Source organism: Natator depressus, chromosome 22 (assembly GCF_965152275.1).
Source record: "Natator depressus isolate rNatDep1 chromosome 22, rNatDep2.hap1, whole genome shotgun sequence".
Taxonomy (NCBI): domain Eukaryota; kingdom Metazoa; phylum Chordata; order Testudines; family Cheloniidae; genus Natator; species Natator depressus.
Window position 1 is genome coordinate 1175348 of NC_134255.1, and position 18444 is coordinate 1193791.

At 51.0% G+C, this 18444-nt stretch overlaps 1 protein-coding gene and 1 long non-coding RNA gene across 6 annotated transcripts in view; one reads left to right on the plus strand and one right to left on the minus strand.

Moving 5' to 3' along the window:
* Positions 1 to 9833: 9833 nt before the first annotated feature.
* On the minus strand, positions 9834 to 17795 carry LOC141975960 (uncharacterized). The gene is made up of 3 exons (XR_012636033.1): positions 17552 to 17795; positions 12154 to 12275; positions 9834 to 9933 (listed from the first exon to the last, which is right to left on the minus strand). It is a non-coding gene; the product is annotated as an uncharacterized LOC141975960 (long non-coding RNA).
* PKNOX2 (PBX/knotted 1 homeobox 2) overlaps positions 14363 to 18444 on the plus strand; it is a 726589-nt gene continuing 722507 nt past the window's right edge. For 3 of the 5 annotated variants that reach the window (XM_074936677.1, XM_074936676.1, XM_074936667.1), the window contains exon 1: positions 14363 to 14443. The gene's annotated coding sequence lies outside the window, so the exon portion shown is untranslated. Of the gene's footprint in view, positions 14444 to 16743; positions 16763 to 18444 lie in introns of those variants that run through there. The other 2 variants (XM_074936669.1, XM_074936674.1) reach the window with 2 other exon arrangements.

The window sequence follows — 18444 nt, forward strand, 5'->3', positions numbered from 1 at the left end:
TAGTTCCAGTTCCTATCGTGATCCCTCCGGAGGCAGAATTAAGGCTGACCCTATATGGTCTGAGTGGAGCAGCACCTTACCTGTGCGTTTGCTGGGTTTGTTAGTCGGGTTTGTTTGTTTGTTTTTTCTTCTCACATGAACATTTCTTCCAGGGAGATTTGGAGAGGTTGTAACTGAGCATTTCCTGGATTCCTAACGCTTGAGTCTGGGGGTTTGAAGTCCCACACCAGTCCTGGCCGGGCACAGGGCACTGTTGTAAGGCACCAAGCGCAGCTGCAGCATAATGAAGACTTTGTAAATGAATTTCCTTTTTTAAAAACATGTGACTACCAGGCTGCAGGAGGCTCTGACATCTCTGTCAATGGAGCGGTTTAGCCTTTCGGATACCCAGGCTTTGCAGACAATACTGGAGGTTTCTTTGAGTCTCGGAAAGTTTAATTCTGGGGTCATCCCTGACAGTGTTCCAGAAACAGCCCCCATTGGAGGGAACGGCATACACAACGGCTCCTTAAGAGTCACCATCAAAGGAAAGAGACTAATCACACTGACAGGTTAAAATACCCACTACACTGACACAAAACGAGCCCCAAGTCTGCAGCAGGCCAAGTTCTCTCGACAAACCTTGTAAGGACTGACCCAGCCTTGTGCCCTGGCTCCCCAGCCCAATTTTCTGTATCCCCTGGGTCTTTCTGATCCTTGCCCTCCCTTCAGCCCCTGCCCAACAGATATCCAGCCCCCTCCCCTTACACCCCAGGGACAGTACCAACTTTACTGCTGTAAGCAGAGTCAGGATGAGCTCCACCCTGACATCTGGTGGTGAGGTGTGGCAAGTTGTGGAAAAGAACTTCAGAAGCCGATCTCATTTGCATAGGCACACCCACCCCGCCTAGCATGAGGCCATAGCTGCCCAAATGGTCACTTTGGCTGCTGTGGGATCCCCAGTGTCTCTGTTATTGGGGCAGGAAGAATAAATTGTTATTACCCTGATTATGGGAATCAAGGACAGTGGAACTGCACTTGGCCTTTTGTTATGATGGAGGGACTCGCCATCAACTAAGTAGCACTCGCTAGGCAAGGGACATGGGTTCCAAAACTCTTTGAATTGAGAGAGGGTGGGGGATGGGTATTAATACTTGGTGGCATAGGCCCCCTGGTGAGGGCCTTACATGATCATTGCACTTCCTCCTCTCTCTACTGTGGAATATCAGAGCTAATTTTGATTCCATTAGGAGTCTAGTTACAGGCTGCTGAGCTGAATTCCCTTTAGGCTAATGGTGCATCAGCACTGAGACTCCCCTACTACAAGCTGAAATCACAAAAGAGCTAAACTTACTAAGAGCTGAAATCGCTGAGTGTTGTGTTAAGTAGTGGGGGAGCCTGAAGATATATGGTGGAGCAGTTTGCGGGACGGCGAGCAGAGCGGCTGGTGGAGCAGAGCAGAGCAGTTTGTCAGATGCCTAGAGCAGCTCATGGGGCAGCTGGCAAAGCGGAGCCCCATGGAGAGGTGGGGCCATCAGCTTTGGGCCATGTAAGGTGCCCCTTAACACCCCCCCCCAATCTCCACCCAGGTTGGGAGGTAAAACTCTGCAGATAAACTTTTGAACTCTGGGGCTGCCCTGACCAGGGACAGAGATTTTTGGGTCCTTGGACTTTTGGGACTTTGGGTGATTTTGGGTTGCTGGACTCAAGAACCAAAGGGAAAGGACATGCCCCGATTTGCTTGGGGTGGGTTTTTTGCTCATGGGTTGTGTTATGAATCCTGTTGGTGGTGTTTCCCCAACATAATGCCACATTGTTTCTCTCTGTTATTAAAAGGCTTTTTGCTACACTCAGACTCTGTGCTTGCGAGAGGGGAAGTATTGCCTCTTGGAGGCGCCCAGCGGGGGTGGTATATATTTGTCCCAGGTCACTGGGTGGGGGCTCGAACCGGTTTTGCATTGTGTTTTTGGAATGGAACCCCTAGATACTGAACCCGGCCCTTGTTGCTGCCGACTCTGACGGGCAGAAGGGTTACATTTTCATGCCCAGAACCCCTCCCACAGCTCTAGGTCTCCTGCACTTCTCCTCCACACCCAAGAAAGCTTCAGCCCACTCATTGCTCCCTGGACAGCTCTAGCTTTTTTCATGTCCCAAACATTTCTGGGTTTATTAACACAGCCCCTTGTGAGATGCAGGCATTTGGATATCCCCATTTGCTGACAGGAACTGAGGCACAGAGACAGAGGCCATCTCACAAATTGCACCTCCAAGAACTGTGCTTGATACAATTTACTCCATATCACTCAGAGAGTATGTGGCAGACCAGCCCTAGAACCCACTTCTTGTGGTCCTAGTGTGTGTCCCTTAACCACAGGTCTATCTTCTCATTCACTACACACCCATTTCAACGTGTTCACGTATATGCTAAGCAAAACTGTCTCTGCATAACAGAGAACAGCATGCAGGTGATCATGCAGGAATAGCTCCATTGTCCAGAGAGCACAGCTAAGCATATAAATTCGTCTTACCCTTTCAGAGAGGCAGGGTGGATAAGAATTGGTACTGCTGTGTGAGGGTGTGACATTCCCCTTTGGTGTTATCTGGACCGGTGATCTGCTAGGTCACTCCAACCCTTGACTCAGCCTTACCCTGCTCTTCCGGGAGAACCCCCACTCCTGGGCTGTTCATGCACAGCCTCTGACATGTCAGCTGCTCCTGGGATTGTGCAACCAAATGACACTAGCCAGTATCTGCGGTCCCAGACACAACCCTAGGAACCTCCGTCTTGCAGTGTCCAGTTATGCCCGCTGGATGCTGCAAGCTTATATGAGTTTGTCAGTTTAACAAAGAAATTGATATGTACCAGGCTTGTTATCCCAAGGAGAGTAGGGATAGGATACAGAGGGACCTAGACAAATCAGAGGATTGGGTCAAAAGAAATCTGATGAGGTTCAACAAGGACAAGTGCAGAGTCCTGCACTTAGGACGGAAGAATCCCATGCACCGCTACAGACTAGGGACCGAATGGCTTGGCAGCAGTTCTGCAGAAAAGGACCTAGGGGTTACAGTGGACGAGAAGCTGGATATGAGTCAACATTGTGCCCTTGTTGCCAAGAAGGCCAATGGCGTTTTGGGATGTATATGTAGGGGCATTGCCAGCAGATCGAGGGATGTGATCATTCCCCTCTATTCGACATTGGTGAGGCCTCATCTGGAGTCCTGTGTCCAGTTTTGGGCCCCACACTACAAGAAGGATGTGTAAAAATTGGAAAGAGTCCAGCGGAGGGCAACAAAAATGATTAGGGGACTGGAACACATGACTTATGAGGAGAGGCTGAGGGAGCTGGGATTGTTTAGTCTGCGGAAGAGAAGAATGAGGGGGGATTTGATAGCTGCTTTCAACTACCTGAAAGGGGGTTCCAAAGAGGATGGATCTCGACTGTTCTCAGTGGTAGCAGATGACAGAACAAGGAGTAATGGTCTCAAGTTACAGTGATGGAGGTTTAGGTTGGATATTAGGAAAAACTTTTTCACTAGAAGGGTGGTGAAACACTGGAATGCGTTACCTAGGGAGGTGGTGGAATCTCCTTCCTTAGATATTTTTAAGGTCAGGCTTGACAAAGCCCTGGCTGGGATGATATAGTGGGGGATTGGTCCTGCTTTGAGCAGGGGGTTGGACTAGATGACCTCCTGAGGTCCCTTCCAACCCTGATATTCTATGATTCTATGAGTCTCTGACACACTTCAAACCAAACACACTGCTTCAGGTAGAATAAACAAAGAGATTTATTAACTATAAAGATAGGTTTTAAGTGATTATAAGTCAAAGCATAACAAGTCAGATTGGGTCAAATGAAATAAAAGCAAAACGCATTCTAAGCTGATCTTAACACTTTCAGTGCCCTTACAAACTTAGATGCTTCTCACCACAGGCTGGCTGGTTGCTCTTCAGCCAGGCTCTCCCCTTTAATCAGCACTTCAGTCGCTGGGTGGTGGTGTCTGTAGATGGAGTTGGAAGAGAGAGCCAGCATGGCAAATGTCTCTCCCTTTTATCATGTCCTTTCTTCCTTCTTGGCTTTGCCCCCCCCCCTCCTTCAGAGTCAGGTGAGCATTACCTCATCTCAGTTCCAAACTGACCAAAGGAAGGGGGGTGACTCCCTTGAGAATCTAAAAGCTTCTTTTGTTGTTGTCTAGGCCAGCATCCTTTGTTCCTGTGAGGCTGGGCTGGGTTTGTCCCATACATGCCCTGATGAGGTGTGAACTGCCTCTCTGTTCTTGAAAAAAGAAAAGGAGGACTTGTGGCACCTTAGAGACTAACAAATTTATTTGAGCATAAGCTTTCGTGAGCTACAGCTCACTTCATCGGATGCATGTTCTTGGAGAGTTTTTGCATGGGCTTGCTTTAAGCCATGAGGATACATTTTCATAACTATATACATGAAATTATAACCTATAACATTACTGTAACAATTACTGTAACCACTATAACCACCATGCTCAGTGTATCATGAGCCTTCCGAAGACACCTGACATGATAAACTTTGTATTGGATACCACACAATCATTTTACAACAATGAACATGGGGGTGCTGGGTGTTCCCCCGAGGTACAGAGTATCACAGAGGGACCTTGGCTCTCCTAGGAGTGACTTCAGGGACCATCTTTCAGGCCCCCGACATAAATTTAGGCTGATCTGACAATTTGCATCCTCTCTCAAATCTGACAAAATTTGGTTTAAAAATAAACTTCATTACAATCTTAATTAGCAGAATAGAAATTCCATCACTTAGAACCACAGCATCCTCCTCGTGGATCAGCAACTGAGTTTGAACACAAGGCTTTCCCAGCTAAATGCCTTTTCTTAACCACTTGAACTAACACCGGGGGCGGGGGGCAAATGGGGGAAATGATGAGGGTAGATCATGGGCATGAGTGTGCATAGGGCAATTGAACTGAATACTGGCACCATTATCCACAGGCGGTGGTGATTTTAGCTGATGCCCTCACAAGTGAGATAATGGAGGCATCCACCCCAGAATAGCTAATAGTCCAGTAGTTAAAGCACTTGTGGGAGACTCAGGCCCCTGGGCTGAATCAGTACTCTAGCCACCAGCCTATTGGCTATTGATGGGCTGGGTCTCTCTCCTTGCCCAGAAAATCCATCTGGACCTCTGAAACCCTTGCTGATGAACATTTGTTGAAACTGGTAAGTTCCTGTGAAAAGTTTTGGCTTCAACCATCAGCATGTTCCTACAACAGTGTTTTGTTGAAAAACGTCCAGCCAGTTCTAGATATGAGGCCCTTCCCCATAGCATCATAAGATCTGAAAACACAGTAATTAATTAACTCTCACTGTCCTAATTTAGTCTTTATTAATCTATGAGATAGAGATTTATTGTTTATTCCCATTTTGCAGATGAGGACATCAAAGTATAGAAAGGCGAAATTATTTTCCCAAGTTCACTTAGTGAGTGAGTTATGGAGCTAGAAATGGAACGAAGAATTCCCAGTCAAGTGTTCCAGCAACTCAGCCATACTCTTCTCAGTGCCAGTGGTACAACAGATGCTAATTCCAGTACGGTTATGAGGCCCTAATACAGGTGGATGGGGCACGCCACACACGTGCAGAGGCTTGCCTGCCTCCATCAGTTTGGACGAGTGGGCTTAAATCTGTATACTTTATCACTGGGTTTGTTTCCTGATTATCTGGTATGTATTTTAAAACAAACAATATGGCTGAATACATGGATAAATAGGACTAGTTGGACATACAGCTATTCAGTCAAGTCTTCAACCATATTTTCTGTCTTGTTTTCCTTTAATATGGAAAACTTGCAAAAACAGTGTATGTTCTCATGTATCAAAAGGATACTGCTGAAGTGTTCCAAATAGAGTTTTCAGGTGCCTAAATAGCCCCTAGAATTATGTTAAAGTTGTCACCCCCACCAAAATCTGAAATGGCGCCCCTGATCTCGTCTTCCTTGTCCCTGTTCAGAGCAGGGACCTCCAAGTGTCCACGGGGGGGAGGGCGGGGGGTTCGGGGATGGCATGCAGCTCTTTGTAAAAGCAGCAGGTCTGCATCTATGCACCAGAACAACTGTTAGCCTCCTTTGCCTTCTGGTAAGCCTGAAGCAGCCCCATGGCTTTCACATGGCACTGCTGCATCCCTCCTATAGCCCTTCTCTTCCATGCCCAAAGCAATCTGCTTGTAGATGTTGATGTTTCTATGGCTGGATCAGAGCTGTGCCTCGCAGACCGAGGAGATCCACCATGTCCTATGTACTCCAGGCAGGAGCGCATCTGCAGCGTGTAGTCAGCATGGTTAGCTGGGCAGTTGCCAGGCGTGCTCTAGAGTTGCTAGGTGTGCTCTCCAAGCTGCACAACCCGGAAATAGAATTTCAAACATGTGCAGGGCTTTAAAGGAAAGGGGCAGTTCCCTGGCCGCTGGGAAATGGAGTTCACAATGGTGACCAGAGCGGCCAGGGTGGGGCATTGTGGGACACCTCCTGGAGACCACTAACAGTTGATGTAAGTAATGGAGGGTCTACACTGACACTGCATTGACTTAACTACATTGACCTTGACTCTACACCACACAGGGGCATGGTGTTATTAAGACAGCGTAATGGGGCCATTACAGCAGCCAGAGCAAAACTGAAGTGTAGATGCTGTGACATTATCTGATTACAATATAACCATATAGAGCATTGTTGCAACCACTGTTATATATTTGCAGCAAATCTTGTACAAAGGTTGTCAAATGAGGTGCCTATGACAAGGTTATGATTTGCTGGTTATGGTTATGGTTATGTTATCTGTCTGCATGTATCATTTTTGTATTTGAAGTTATAAGTATGGCTCTATACCTGGATTTCAAATGTTTGCTCCTGGGGTACCGCCCACAAGGTTGCTAGGCAGCACATCTTGGAGGGACTATTCAAGTTAAGTGGTTCATCAAGAAACACTTGGTTGGCAATGGACCATGGGAGACACCCATCTACACGGAGTGGACTGTCATGTAAACGTGCTGTCTCGAGTGTAGGTAATGGCTTCCTGCAATGACTGAGGGAAATTGGGCATGAATGTGTGACTTGCCCATGTGGCTCCAAACTCCATCTGTTGCTATAATTTTCTACAGTAAGAACAATGGGATGCCCTCCACATGGCAAAAGTTATAAAAGGCCCTGGAAACACCTCCATTTTGTCTTCAATCCTGCTTCTTACCTCTGGAGGAACTTTGCTACAAACGGAAGCTCTGAACAAAGGACTGAGTGACCCATCCCAGCTGTGGATGTGTTCCAGAGACTTGACTTAGGCCAGCAGTTTATTCCATCACTGCTACAAGCCTGAACCAAGAACTTTGCCATTACTGTGTGTAATTGATTCCTTTAACCAATCTTAACTCTCACCTTTCTTTCTTTCTTTCTTTCTTTCTTTCTTTGAATACGCCTTTAGATTTTAGATACTAAAGGATTGGCACCAGCGTGATTTTTGGGTAAGAGCTAAGTTATATATTGACCTGGGTATGTGGCTGCTCCTTTGGGATCAGAAGAGACTATTATTTGATGAGACTGGTTGTAAAGAACCACTCATCTCTGAATCCTGTGTTTTTGGTGGTGATATAAGATCTGGAATGCCTGAGAAAACTGCCTTTATGTTTTCTTCTTATCCAGTGTGATGAAACAGGAGTTTACTTTTGTGGCTGGTTTGGTATATCTTATAAAAGAATAGTCACCAGTTTGGGGTTGTGTTTGCCCTATTTCTCAGCATTTCATTCCTGAATTTGGCATCCTCCGTTGTGACCCACTAAGGCAGAGGTGGGCAAACTACAGCCCGCGGGCCACATCTGGCCTGCTGGACTGGCCTGCCCGGCCCCTGAGCTCCCGGCTGGGGAGGCTAGCCCCCAGCCCCTCCCCTGCTGTCCACCCACCCCCACAGCCTCAGCTCACCGTGCCGCCAGCGCTCTGGCCCACCACTCCTGCCGGGTAGCGTGGCGGTGTGGCTGGCTCCGGCCAGGCAGTGGGGCTGCGAGCTCCTGCTGCTCTGAGCAGCATGGTAAGGGGGCGGGGAGTGGGGGTTTTGGATAAGGGGCAGGGGGTCACGGGGGCAGTAAGGAGACAGGGAGCAGGGGGCTGTTGGATGGGGTGGAGGTTCTGCGGGGGGCGGTTAGGGGACGGGGAACTGGGGGGGTTGGATAGGCATGGGAGTCTCGGGGGGCCTGTCAGGGGGCGGGGGTGTGGATGGGAGTCGGGGCAGTCAGGGGAAAGGGGGGTTGGATAGTGGGTGGAGTCCTGGGGGGCGGTCAGACAAGAAGGTGGGGGGATTGGATGGGTCGGAGGTTCTGAGCAGGGCAGTTGGCGGCGAGAAGTGGGAGGGGGCGGATGGGGGTGGGGGCCAGGCTGTATGGGGAGGCACAGCCTTCCCTACCCGGCCCTCCATACAGTTTCACATCCCGATGTGGCCCTCGGGCCAAAAAGTTTGCCCACCCCTGCACTAAGGCACGGTTACAGTGGCGTAGTCTGGCTAGGATCCACAGAACCAGGTCAGTTAAGCTTTGGGTCAGAACCCCACGCTATTAAAATCTGAAATTTGATATTCTGAGTTTGAAAGGTTACAGATCAGTGACCACGAGCCAGATGGCATCAGCAGAAGCAATGAAACTGCAAGCCCTGAGAGAGAGCCTGTGTCTTGAACATGAACAGAAAATGGCTGAAATAAAGAAAAAAGCTGCTCAAAGAGAGAGAGAAGCTACAGAGAGATGATCTAGTTGGGGATCGGTCCTGCTTTGAGCAGGGGGTGGGACTAGATGACCTCCCGAGGTCCCTGCCAACCCTGATATTCTGTGATTCTTTGAGAGAGCTAAAGAAGCGTACAGGCAGTGTATGGAATGGCTGGCTGCTGAGGAGAGGGTTCTCCAGATGCAACAAGAAACTGCCAGATTTGGGCAGCGCAGTTCACAATGGTGACCAGATGGGTCAGGGTGGGGCATTGTGGGACACCTCCTGGAGACCACTAGCAGTTGATGTAAGTAATGCAGTGTCTACACTGACACTGCATTGATTTAACTACATCGACCTTGACTCTACACCACTCCAGGACGTGGTGTTATTAAGTCAGCGTAATGGGGCCATTACAGCAGCCAGAGCAAAACTGATGCATACACAGCTAAGTCAATGTAAGCTGTATTGTGTCGACTTACCTGTGTAGAGTAGGCCAGGCCTGGTCTCCTGGTCTCAAGGCTCCCAGCCTGTTTCATCTTCTTCTCGGCTAAAGGGTATATTTTGTAGGGGAGGCTCACACTACCCACCCTGCCCCCCCCACAACTCTGACCAGGAGTCTGTGCACAATGCTGGTGTTCCATGAAGGGATCACAGTGGTCCAGCACACCAGGAATATGACTTTTCCAGTTGTCCGTGTTGCTGTCTCTCTCTCTGTATAATTAGGGCTGTAAATTAATCACAGTGAACACAAGCAATCAATGAAAAACAAATTAACTAGATTTTAAAAGTAGTTGCTATTAATCACAGTTTTATGTGTTACTGTGAAAGCAAACACCTGCAGTGTCCGTGCAGCAGCCATCAGGCATGCTGTGACTCCAGGAGAGCTGTGATTGTTCATGGATGTCCAGGGATCACCAAACAAAGCAACAGCTCGTGCATTTTTCAGAAGTTCCAACTTTTTAGTCATCTCACTGTGATATAGGTCATGTATTCCAGATGCAATGCTCCTCGAGAGAGCAAAGTATATGACTGATTGGACGATGCAATTTGAATAACATCTCTTAGCCCACTCTCATTTACAATGTTGAGTGGTCTGCAGTGATAGCTATCAACTTTGCAATAGCATTGGTTAACCTGTTGTACTTTGTTTGATCCATTGGCTTGAAGCGATCCTGAAACTCTGTCAGTGTACTCTGTCGTGGCTGGCGGGATTCATTTGCTGCTGGTGCGTTACCTGTCGCACAAGAACTGGAGGTGAAAACATGTTTAGCGCATAGGTGGTACTGCAGACTTGAACTACTTCGATGTGGAGCTGAGCGTTGCAATAGCTACCAGATAATCATCTTTTTATCCAGAGAACCATCTGTAAGTTTTTTAAAAACAGACTTCCCATTCAAAAGACCTGAACTTTTGCTGCTTTGCTCCATTAACTTTTTCTGATATTTAATCATTCAGATCATGAGAACACAGTAGAACTGTGCCAATGTCCGCCAAGCGATGAAGTACAGTAAGTTAAGAGGCTCAAAACAGAAATGTGCAATTAACACTTGTTAAAAAATAATGCATTAATTTGTTTTGTGTTAATCATTTGCACTAACTGCTATTAATTGACAGCCCCCCCCCCAAAAAAATTCGATATTTGTAAGTTGCATTTTCACAATATAGATTGCACTACAGTACTCGTATCAGGTGAATTGAAAAATACTTTTCTTTTCTTTAGCTTTTTTACAGTGCAAATATTTGTAATAAAAATAATAATATAAAGTGAGCACTGTGCACTGTGCATTCTGTTTGTAATTAAAATCAATATATTTGAAAATGTAGAAAAACATCCAAAAATATTTATAATAAATTTCAATTGGTATTGTATTATTGTTTAACAGTGTGGTTAAAATGGCAATTAATTGCAACAATTTAAAAAATCTTGTGATTAATAATGATTTTTGAAAAACCATTTGACAGCCCTGAGATATAATATGGTGTTTGCAAGCTCATAGGGAATGTTTTATTGAGCCAAAATCATTAATATTGTTACTTGATCTGGGGAAGGGAGGGCCCCTAGTTTATATATAATTATGCACAAAAATCTGTTAATGCTGAGTTTCCAAAGTCAAACACTCAAAAGTTAGCGAATACCAGAATTAAGTTTGCCTGTGCAACCTTAATTTGGTCCCCTTGTGCATACGCATTATGGTACAGTCTTTAATTATAGAATCACATAATAATTTTCCCACAAGACGCCTGTCTCATTCAGTGCACAGGATGGACAGTGCTCACTGAGTGAGTAGCTATTCAGTAATTTTTATCCTCATCATTTAATCTGTGGCCCCAGGCCTTACTTACTGCACACCAATCAACCCTGCACTGATTGTAAAATTAATATCCTCCTGGGATTTTTATGAGGTTTATCACTGATATGAGTGCTTCACAAACATTAATGAATTATCTTCTCAACCGCCTTGTGAAGAAAGGTGGTAGTACCCCATTTTACAGATGTGTAACTGAGTCACAGAGAGATTAAGACCAAAATTGTGAAAAATATCTAGTAATTTTAGGTGCCCAATTTGAGACACCTATGGACGGACTCTTCGGAGTTTTTAGCACTGTATATGTTCAAAGCCCAGCTCCCATTGACTTCTCTTGTAGCTGGGGTAGCGGCTTGGAGGAAGGGGTGGAGTGGGGGCGGGGCTTGAGGCGGAGCGGGGTTGAGCACCCCCCTGCAACTTGGTAAGTCGGCGCCTATGGACAGAGGTCCTATAAACAACAGCCTCCTTGACTATCCAACCCTGATTTGCTCCCAGAGCATTGCCCATCTTATACATTGATTGAGGTAGGGGTCCTTTGGAAAAAATACTCTGAGATCATGTAATTAAAGACCATATCATAATGCATGTGCACAAGGAAGCTGAAATTAAAGTTGCCCAGGCAACTTTAATTTTGCATTTCCTAAATTTTGAGTGTTTGACTTTGCATCCTTAATGTCCTTTTAATGTAATTTCCTATGTTTATTTTTTAAAGGGAATTCTCTCATGTGGCATTTAAATGGCTTTAAGACTTTATAACATGGCCAAAACACTGTATTCTTCCATCACATCAGTCTTGGAAACGGTGGAACCATTTTAGCTAAAACCTTTTTCTACCTGAGGAACATTGCAGCTTGAATGGTTAAAATTTGGCAAAGTTAAAAGCAACTGAAAAAGGTTCTTACAATGGAAGGTGTTAGGCAACCTTAATTTATAGGCAACTTCTAGCTCTGCCTACAATCCTTCTGAACTATTGGAGAATAGATAATTCTTGCATTTTTTTGCCATACCACATTTCATGTTGTTTGATATGGTATATACTGAAAACAAATGAGGAAAAAATAGTTATGTGAGCACAAGTGGTCAAGACCTGCTTTTTGACAATTTCCCATATAAATAAATGCTTCATTCATCTGTCAGCTATGACTCACCTTAATTGTGGCTTGATCTTTCATTTCTTGTACCCAAAACTCACGTTGATTTTAATGGGGGTTTTTCATGTACAAAGTGCTGGATCCATCACAAAACGGGATCATATTCCTAATGTTTAAAGCTGGAGTAGAAGAAAAGTGCATTGAAAGCTTGAGCATCAGAACAAAGCTCTTTGCATAGCTGTGTAGGGTACAGGGGAGCCAGACAAAAATGCAAGAGTGTGGATTTGTGTGAGGAGAAGAGGTTGTGAGGGGAAAGGCCTAGAGCTTGCATTCAGGCTGTCTACACTGCAATTTTATAACCCCACAGCCAAAGCCTGAGTCAGTTGATGGGCCAGCCAGGGGTGTTTAACTGCAGTTTAGACATACCCTGTGTATACTGTACCTTTCTTTGGATGCTGTTTTTATAATTTTCTTCTTTGACTGGTGGTTTAGAAAAAATAGCACCCAAAATTAATTTAGAACTATATTCCTCAAGTAGGCAAAGTAGTTCAGTTTTACAATAATGGAAAGAGGACCCAATGCTTTACTTTTCATAGGATCTCAAATCTCTGGTTATATATTGGCATATCATAGAAAATCCTGAAAGAACCATTTACATCTTGTAAGAAGAGTTGGGGGGAGGTGGAATCAGAATAACCTTTTGCAGGCTGTCCAAATTCAAGGTATACTAATAATCCTTCAATGCCACATAAAAATATAGAAAAAGCTACTTAAGCCCACTTCTTGCCTGGAATCTTGTGCAGTCACTTGCATCTGTACAAAAGACCCAACCAAATCAGAATCTTCCACAGACCCTTGTTGGTGGCAGTGTTTTACATGTACTTTGCAGAAGAAGCGTAAATGACTACCCCAAGTGTAAGGCACTCATGCCCTCTGTAGATACAGAGGTCAAATTCCACGTACATGCAATCCACACTGAAGTCTAAGAAGTTCATGCATGTGTAACCAAGAGGAGCATTTCTTCTTTGATATTTACCTAGGGTGACCAGACAGCAAGTGTGAAAAATCGGGACAAGGGGTGGTGGGTAATAGAAGCCTATATAGGAAAAAGTCCCAAAAATCGGGACTGTCCCTATAAAATTAGGACATCTGGTCACCCTATATTTACCAGGCCTGGGTAAATAGTGGGAAACAAATATTTGTTAAATAACTTAATTTTAAAACTGCAAAATCCTTCAAATAAATAATGTGGTAGATATTATTATTCAGTCAGCACTGCTACTGGGGGGTGAGGGGGTTTTGTATTTATTAAAAAACATGCCCATTGCAACCTCTGCATCACTTTATACTGGATTTGTGTCAGTTTTATTATTGTTTTAAAAAGAACTTTATCACAGAGAGAACTCTCTCTACTTAATAGACTTCACAATCAATCAGTAACACTTCTGAAATTAACACCTTTGACCTGTGAATAAAACTCTCTAGTTTATCTATTTTTGATGCTTCTTGCAGGAGCAAATCCTGGAATAATTTTGTTTAAAGGAAGGGCCAAGGAGAGAATTTAGCATCTCCCTTCTGTAGTTTTTAATGGATTGATCTCTCTTTTATAATTCCAATATATTATTTTGCATGCAGCAGGAGTGTAAAAGAATGCACTTCCCGTCAGTAAAGCGACTGGGGGGGGTGGGGGTTTTCAAACCTCAAATCGAGGGTGGGGGAGGGCAAGCATTTACAACATCGAGGCATAGGTGCTGGAAGTAGGGGTGCAGCTGCACAGCCTTGCTTAAAGTAGTTTCCATCAGGGGCCCTGGAACAATGTTTATAGTGGAGGTGCTGAGAGCCATTGAACCAAACTGTAAACCCTGGCTACGATGGAAACCAGCACCCCTAGTCCCAGCATCTATGGGTTTCCCTCATACCCGGAGGTTACAGTTTGGTTCAATGGCTCTCCCTACCCCAGTGTACAATTGTTCCAGCTAACCCGCGTCTAGGGGTTGGGGTGAGATCTTTAAAATTCCCTTTGAAAGGAGTTAATAGGAAACCAAAGAAAAGGCCTTGTGGAGCTTGAGCCCCCGGCACTGCCCTGTCCCGCTGCTAACGTGTTTTCAAGCCCCAGCCCCGCGGGTCTCCCAGCCGGGCCGCTGTGCCGCAGGTCTGGGGAGTGCGTGGGCGGAGGGCCGCGAGAAGCGGCCGCCAGCCCCGGAGCCGGCCAGGCCGGCCCGCTAGAGGGAGCCAGGCGGGAGCCGGCGCGGGGCGGGGCCGGGCGGGGCCGTGACGCGCGGCGGCGGGCGGTGAGTATAGGCTGCGCGGCGCGGCCGGTGTCAGTGTGATGAAGATTGGCGTGCAGGTAAGCTGTCATTCAGCGCGGGCAGCGCGCACCCGGGGGCGGGCGGAGCCGGGCAGGGACCCGGCTGCGGGCAGGGGATGCCGGCGAGGGAGCCGGCCGCGCCGCCAGGCTGGGAGAGGCGCTGCGGGGCAGGCACGGGCGGGGGGCGCGGGCAGACGCTGGTGGGTAACCCCGCAAGTGGGGTTGGCGGGTGCTGTGCAGGGGCAGAAGGCGGGCGCGGCGGGGTCGGTGAGCGGGGTCGGGCAGGGGGTGCGGGTAGAAGGGGGCTGGAGGGGCAGGGGGTGCGGGTAGAAGGGGGCTGGAGGGGCAGGGGGTGCGGGGTCGATGCGGGCTGGAGGGGCAGGGGGTGCGTGTAGAAAGGGGCAGGGGGTGCGGGGTCGATGCGGGCTGGAGGGGCAGGGGGTGCGTGTAGAAAGGGGCTGGAGGGGCAGGGGGTGCGGGGTCGATGCGGGCTGGAGGGGCAGGGGGTGCGGGGTCGATGCGGGCTGGAGGGGCAGGGGGTGCGGGTAGAAGGGGGCTGGAGGGGCAGGGGGTGCGGGGTCGATGCGGGCTGGAGGGGCAGGGGGTGCGTGTAGAAAGGGGCTGGAGGGGCAGGGGGTGCGGGGTCGATGCGGGCTGGAGGGGCAGGGGGTGCGGGGTCGATGCGGGCTGGAGGGGCAGGGGGTGCGGGTAGAAGGGGGCTGGAGGGGCAGGGGATTCGAGGCTAGTGTGGGCTGGAGGCACAGGGGATGCCGGCTGGAGGGGCAGGGGGTGCGGGACCGGTGCGGCTGGAGGGGCAGGGGGTGCGGGACCGGTGCGGGATCGGTGGGGGCTGGAAGGGCATGGGGTGTGCGGTCGGTGAGCGGTGGAGGGCAGGGGGTGCGGGTGAGGCGCGGGGCAGGAGCGGTCGCTGGCTGAGGGGCAGAGGGCAGGACCGGCTGTTTCTGCGCTTGACTCCCTCCCCCTGGCCGGGTTTCGGTGCCGGTAGCTGGGCGGGCTGCGCCGTGGGGCCCGGCTCCCTCCGCGGGCCAGGCTGGGGAGTAGCGGCGGGACAGTGCCTGGCGGAGCGGCGGCGATGGGGGCCGGCTGGGCATGCGGAGAGCAAGCTGCGGGAGGCGCAGCTCCGAACCGCGGCCTGGGCCCCCGGGCAGCGGCGGATGGGCTGCCCGGACCCGCCGCTCTGGGCCCGGGGGTGCGGAGTTTGTGCGGGTTGCGGGAGCCGAGCTGCTGGCGGGGGTTGCGGGAGCGGGTTGAGGGGAGGGTTTCGGGGCAGCCCCGCCGCGCTGCGCTCCCAGTGCTACCCCACTGCGATGGGCTGCGGACCCGGAGCTCCTGCGCCGGCGGCCCCCAAGGGTCAGTGCCGTCCGGGAGGGGAGAGCCCGGGGACCGGGCAGGACTGGGCCGAGCCTGCTATTCTCCCCGGGCGGCTGGTTGCCCGCGGCTCCGCTGTCCCGCCCTAGTCACACGCCACCCGGGCCTGGCACCGCTGCCCCGGGAGCTCCGTTCACCCAGCGGAGGGAAGGGCACAGGGGGCTGGCCGGACCAGCCCCAGCGGCGGCGTGGCCGGCTCCTGGCTCCAGCCGGCGAGGCTGCCCGAGCTGGGCCGCGAGCCGAGGAGAAATCGCGGCGGCCGAAGCCCGGGCAGGCGGAGCGCAGCGCCAAGCTCGGCGCCCCCAGGGACTGGCTGGGCTCGGCAGCGCGGCGGGCAGGGAGACGCGGACTCGCCCGCACGGCGGCTGCTCCGGGCTCGCCGCAAGCCAAAGCCCGCGGGAGCCGGGCTGGTGGGCGCCGCAACGCCGCGTGTAGGGGCTGGCCGCGGAGCTGGGGCGCTCCACTGCGATGGTCTCCCTTGGCGAGCCTCCTGCGAGCTGCCCCGGGCACCGCGGGCCCGATCCCGCCGGCGGGCGCTGTGCGGAGCCCTGGGCTTGGGGCTGGCGGTGCTTGGGGCTCCGTGGAGCGGGGCAGGCGGGGAGCAGCGCCTCTTGCCGGGCTGGGTGCCCGGGCCGTGCCCGGCGGGCACAGTGGTCTCCGTGTGGGCGAGAGGAGGAAGCTCCGCCAGGCGCCGTCTCGCCGTCAGGCCCGTGTCGCTTGCGGGTCGCTGCTCTCGGCTGGAGCGGGGCTGAGCGGAGCCCAGGCTGGGCGCTACGCGGTGCCGACCGGCGGGAGCGGCTGTGGCTGCCCGCTGTGCCCGCCCCGGACCCTGCTCTGCCCGCCGCGCTCGGCTCGGCGGGGAGGGACTCGGAGCCCTTGGCTCGGAGCTGTTCGCAGCTCTCCCGTCGCCGTGGCTTTGTCCCGGCCGGCGTCTGGCTTGGCGCGGGGTGCGCGCCGCAAACCCGAAGGGTGAGTGAAATCGCTGTTCCTGGGGCGGCAGCAGCCACGTTAGTGCGGGAAGGGCGCGGGTCCGAGGGGCCCGATCCCATTCTCCCGGGTGAGCCAGGGCAAAGCTTGGCCGAGCGTCCGCTCCCACTCTCGGCTCCCCCCGACGCGCGCCAGGCCGCGGGCTGTTCGTAGCCTTGCTCTTCGCACCAGAGCGCTCGGCTGCAAGGATTTGACCGTCCCCTGACACCGGAGCGGCGGCTGCCCTGCGTGCCTGCACCCCCAGCCCACCCGCGCTCACTCGGCGAGCGCGAAGCCTGCCCACGCCGCGGCGTTTGGCTGTGACTGACCCTCTTGCCGGGAAGTTCAGCGGCAGGACTGTCCGAGCCCATCAGGCGTACGCCAGTGATGGGATCGGGGGAACCCCTGCCCTGAGCGTGGCAGATCCCACAGTCTTGAAGTTCTGCCGAGACAACTCCCGCGGCCGTCGGGAGTGGGCGGGACGGTGCCGGCTCTGGCTCTGAAAGGGTCCCGCCTGGCGCTGTGCCCCGGTCCGGGCCCAAACGCGCTGGAGCCTGCGTGTTCGCTTCGACCGTGCTTAGGAACAAAGGGGACAGAGGGCAGTTCGGGGGGTGCGCGGCTAGGGAGCGCCAAGAGGGGGCAAGCGACGGGGAAGGTGGGAGACAAATTCAACTTTAACCAAACCATGGCTTCGGTTTTACCCATCTCTGTGGTCAATGACGCGCGAGACGAATCTTCAAACGGGGCTACGGCGAGAATAGATGGGGCCAAGGGTCCTTCTCCTAAGCACACCTTTGCCTTTCCAAGACCGCCTTCTGCTCCTTTGTCTCCCCCGCTTTTCCGCCTGCCCTGGGTTTTGGGTGGCTCTGGCTGTCTCCCAAGTGAAAGAGGCCGAGCAGTAGCGGTTTCTTTTCCACGCCGGGATGCACGGGGCTGCTGAGACGTGTGTGAGCGATGCAGTTGCTGGAGGTTCAGAGCCCGAAGGGACGTGCCAAGGACAGGAAGGAAAGTGTGTGGATTAAGTGTAATGCAGAGCAGGTTCCAGAAAGAGGGACTGGAGGAAGACAGGGAAAGGCGTATGGAAAGTCCGCAAAATCAAACCCACGCACAGACTTGCCCTTTGCCTGGCTTGCCCAAGCGCTTTCCGCTGTCGGCCTGCAGATTGAACCGTGGGAGGGGCTGCAGTGCTTTGCTGACAGCAAAGTTGTCAAAACATGTCACCTGGTGTAGGAGAAAGTGGGAGTGAGACTGGTGGGGGGAGGGACTACAGGACACCTCTTTGTTTGAGTGCTGGTGCCCGGACTGTTCCCATTGTTCCGGGGTGGGGGGGCTGGGGCTAAGGACCTCAGCTCCAGACTCTCTGGATTCTGAGATTTGAAATGGACCTTTTCAAATCGATTTGACAATTCTGTGCGCACAGGGCCCTTGCCAGGTAATTAGGAATGATGGCTGGTTTAGGTGCTAGTCCAGGATTCACAACTGTGTTGATCATGGGGCTTACTTGGTGTGTTACATACCAGCTGAATTGACCTAGAATATTGTAATGAAGCAATATTCAAAATCATGCCCTTTCGCCTGCAAGCCTGTGTTAGCAAGTGTAAATGGGAGGCATTTGTGGAAATCTCTGGAAGACCTGGATTTACTGCTCTGGTGCTGTCTCTGAAGTCTCACTTCAGACCTTACTC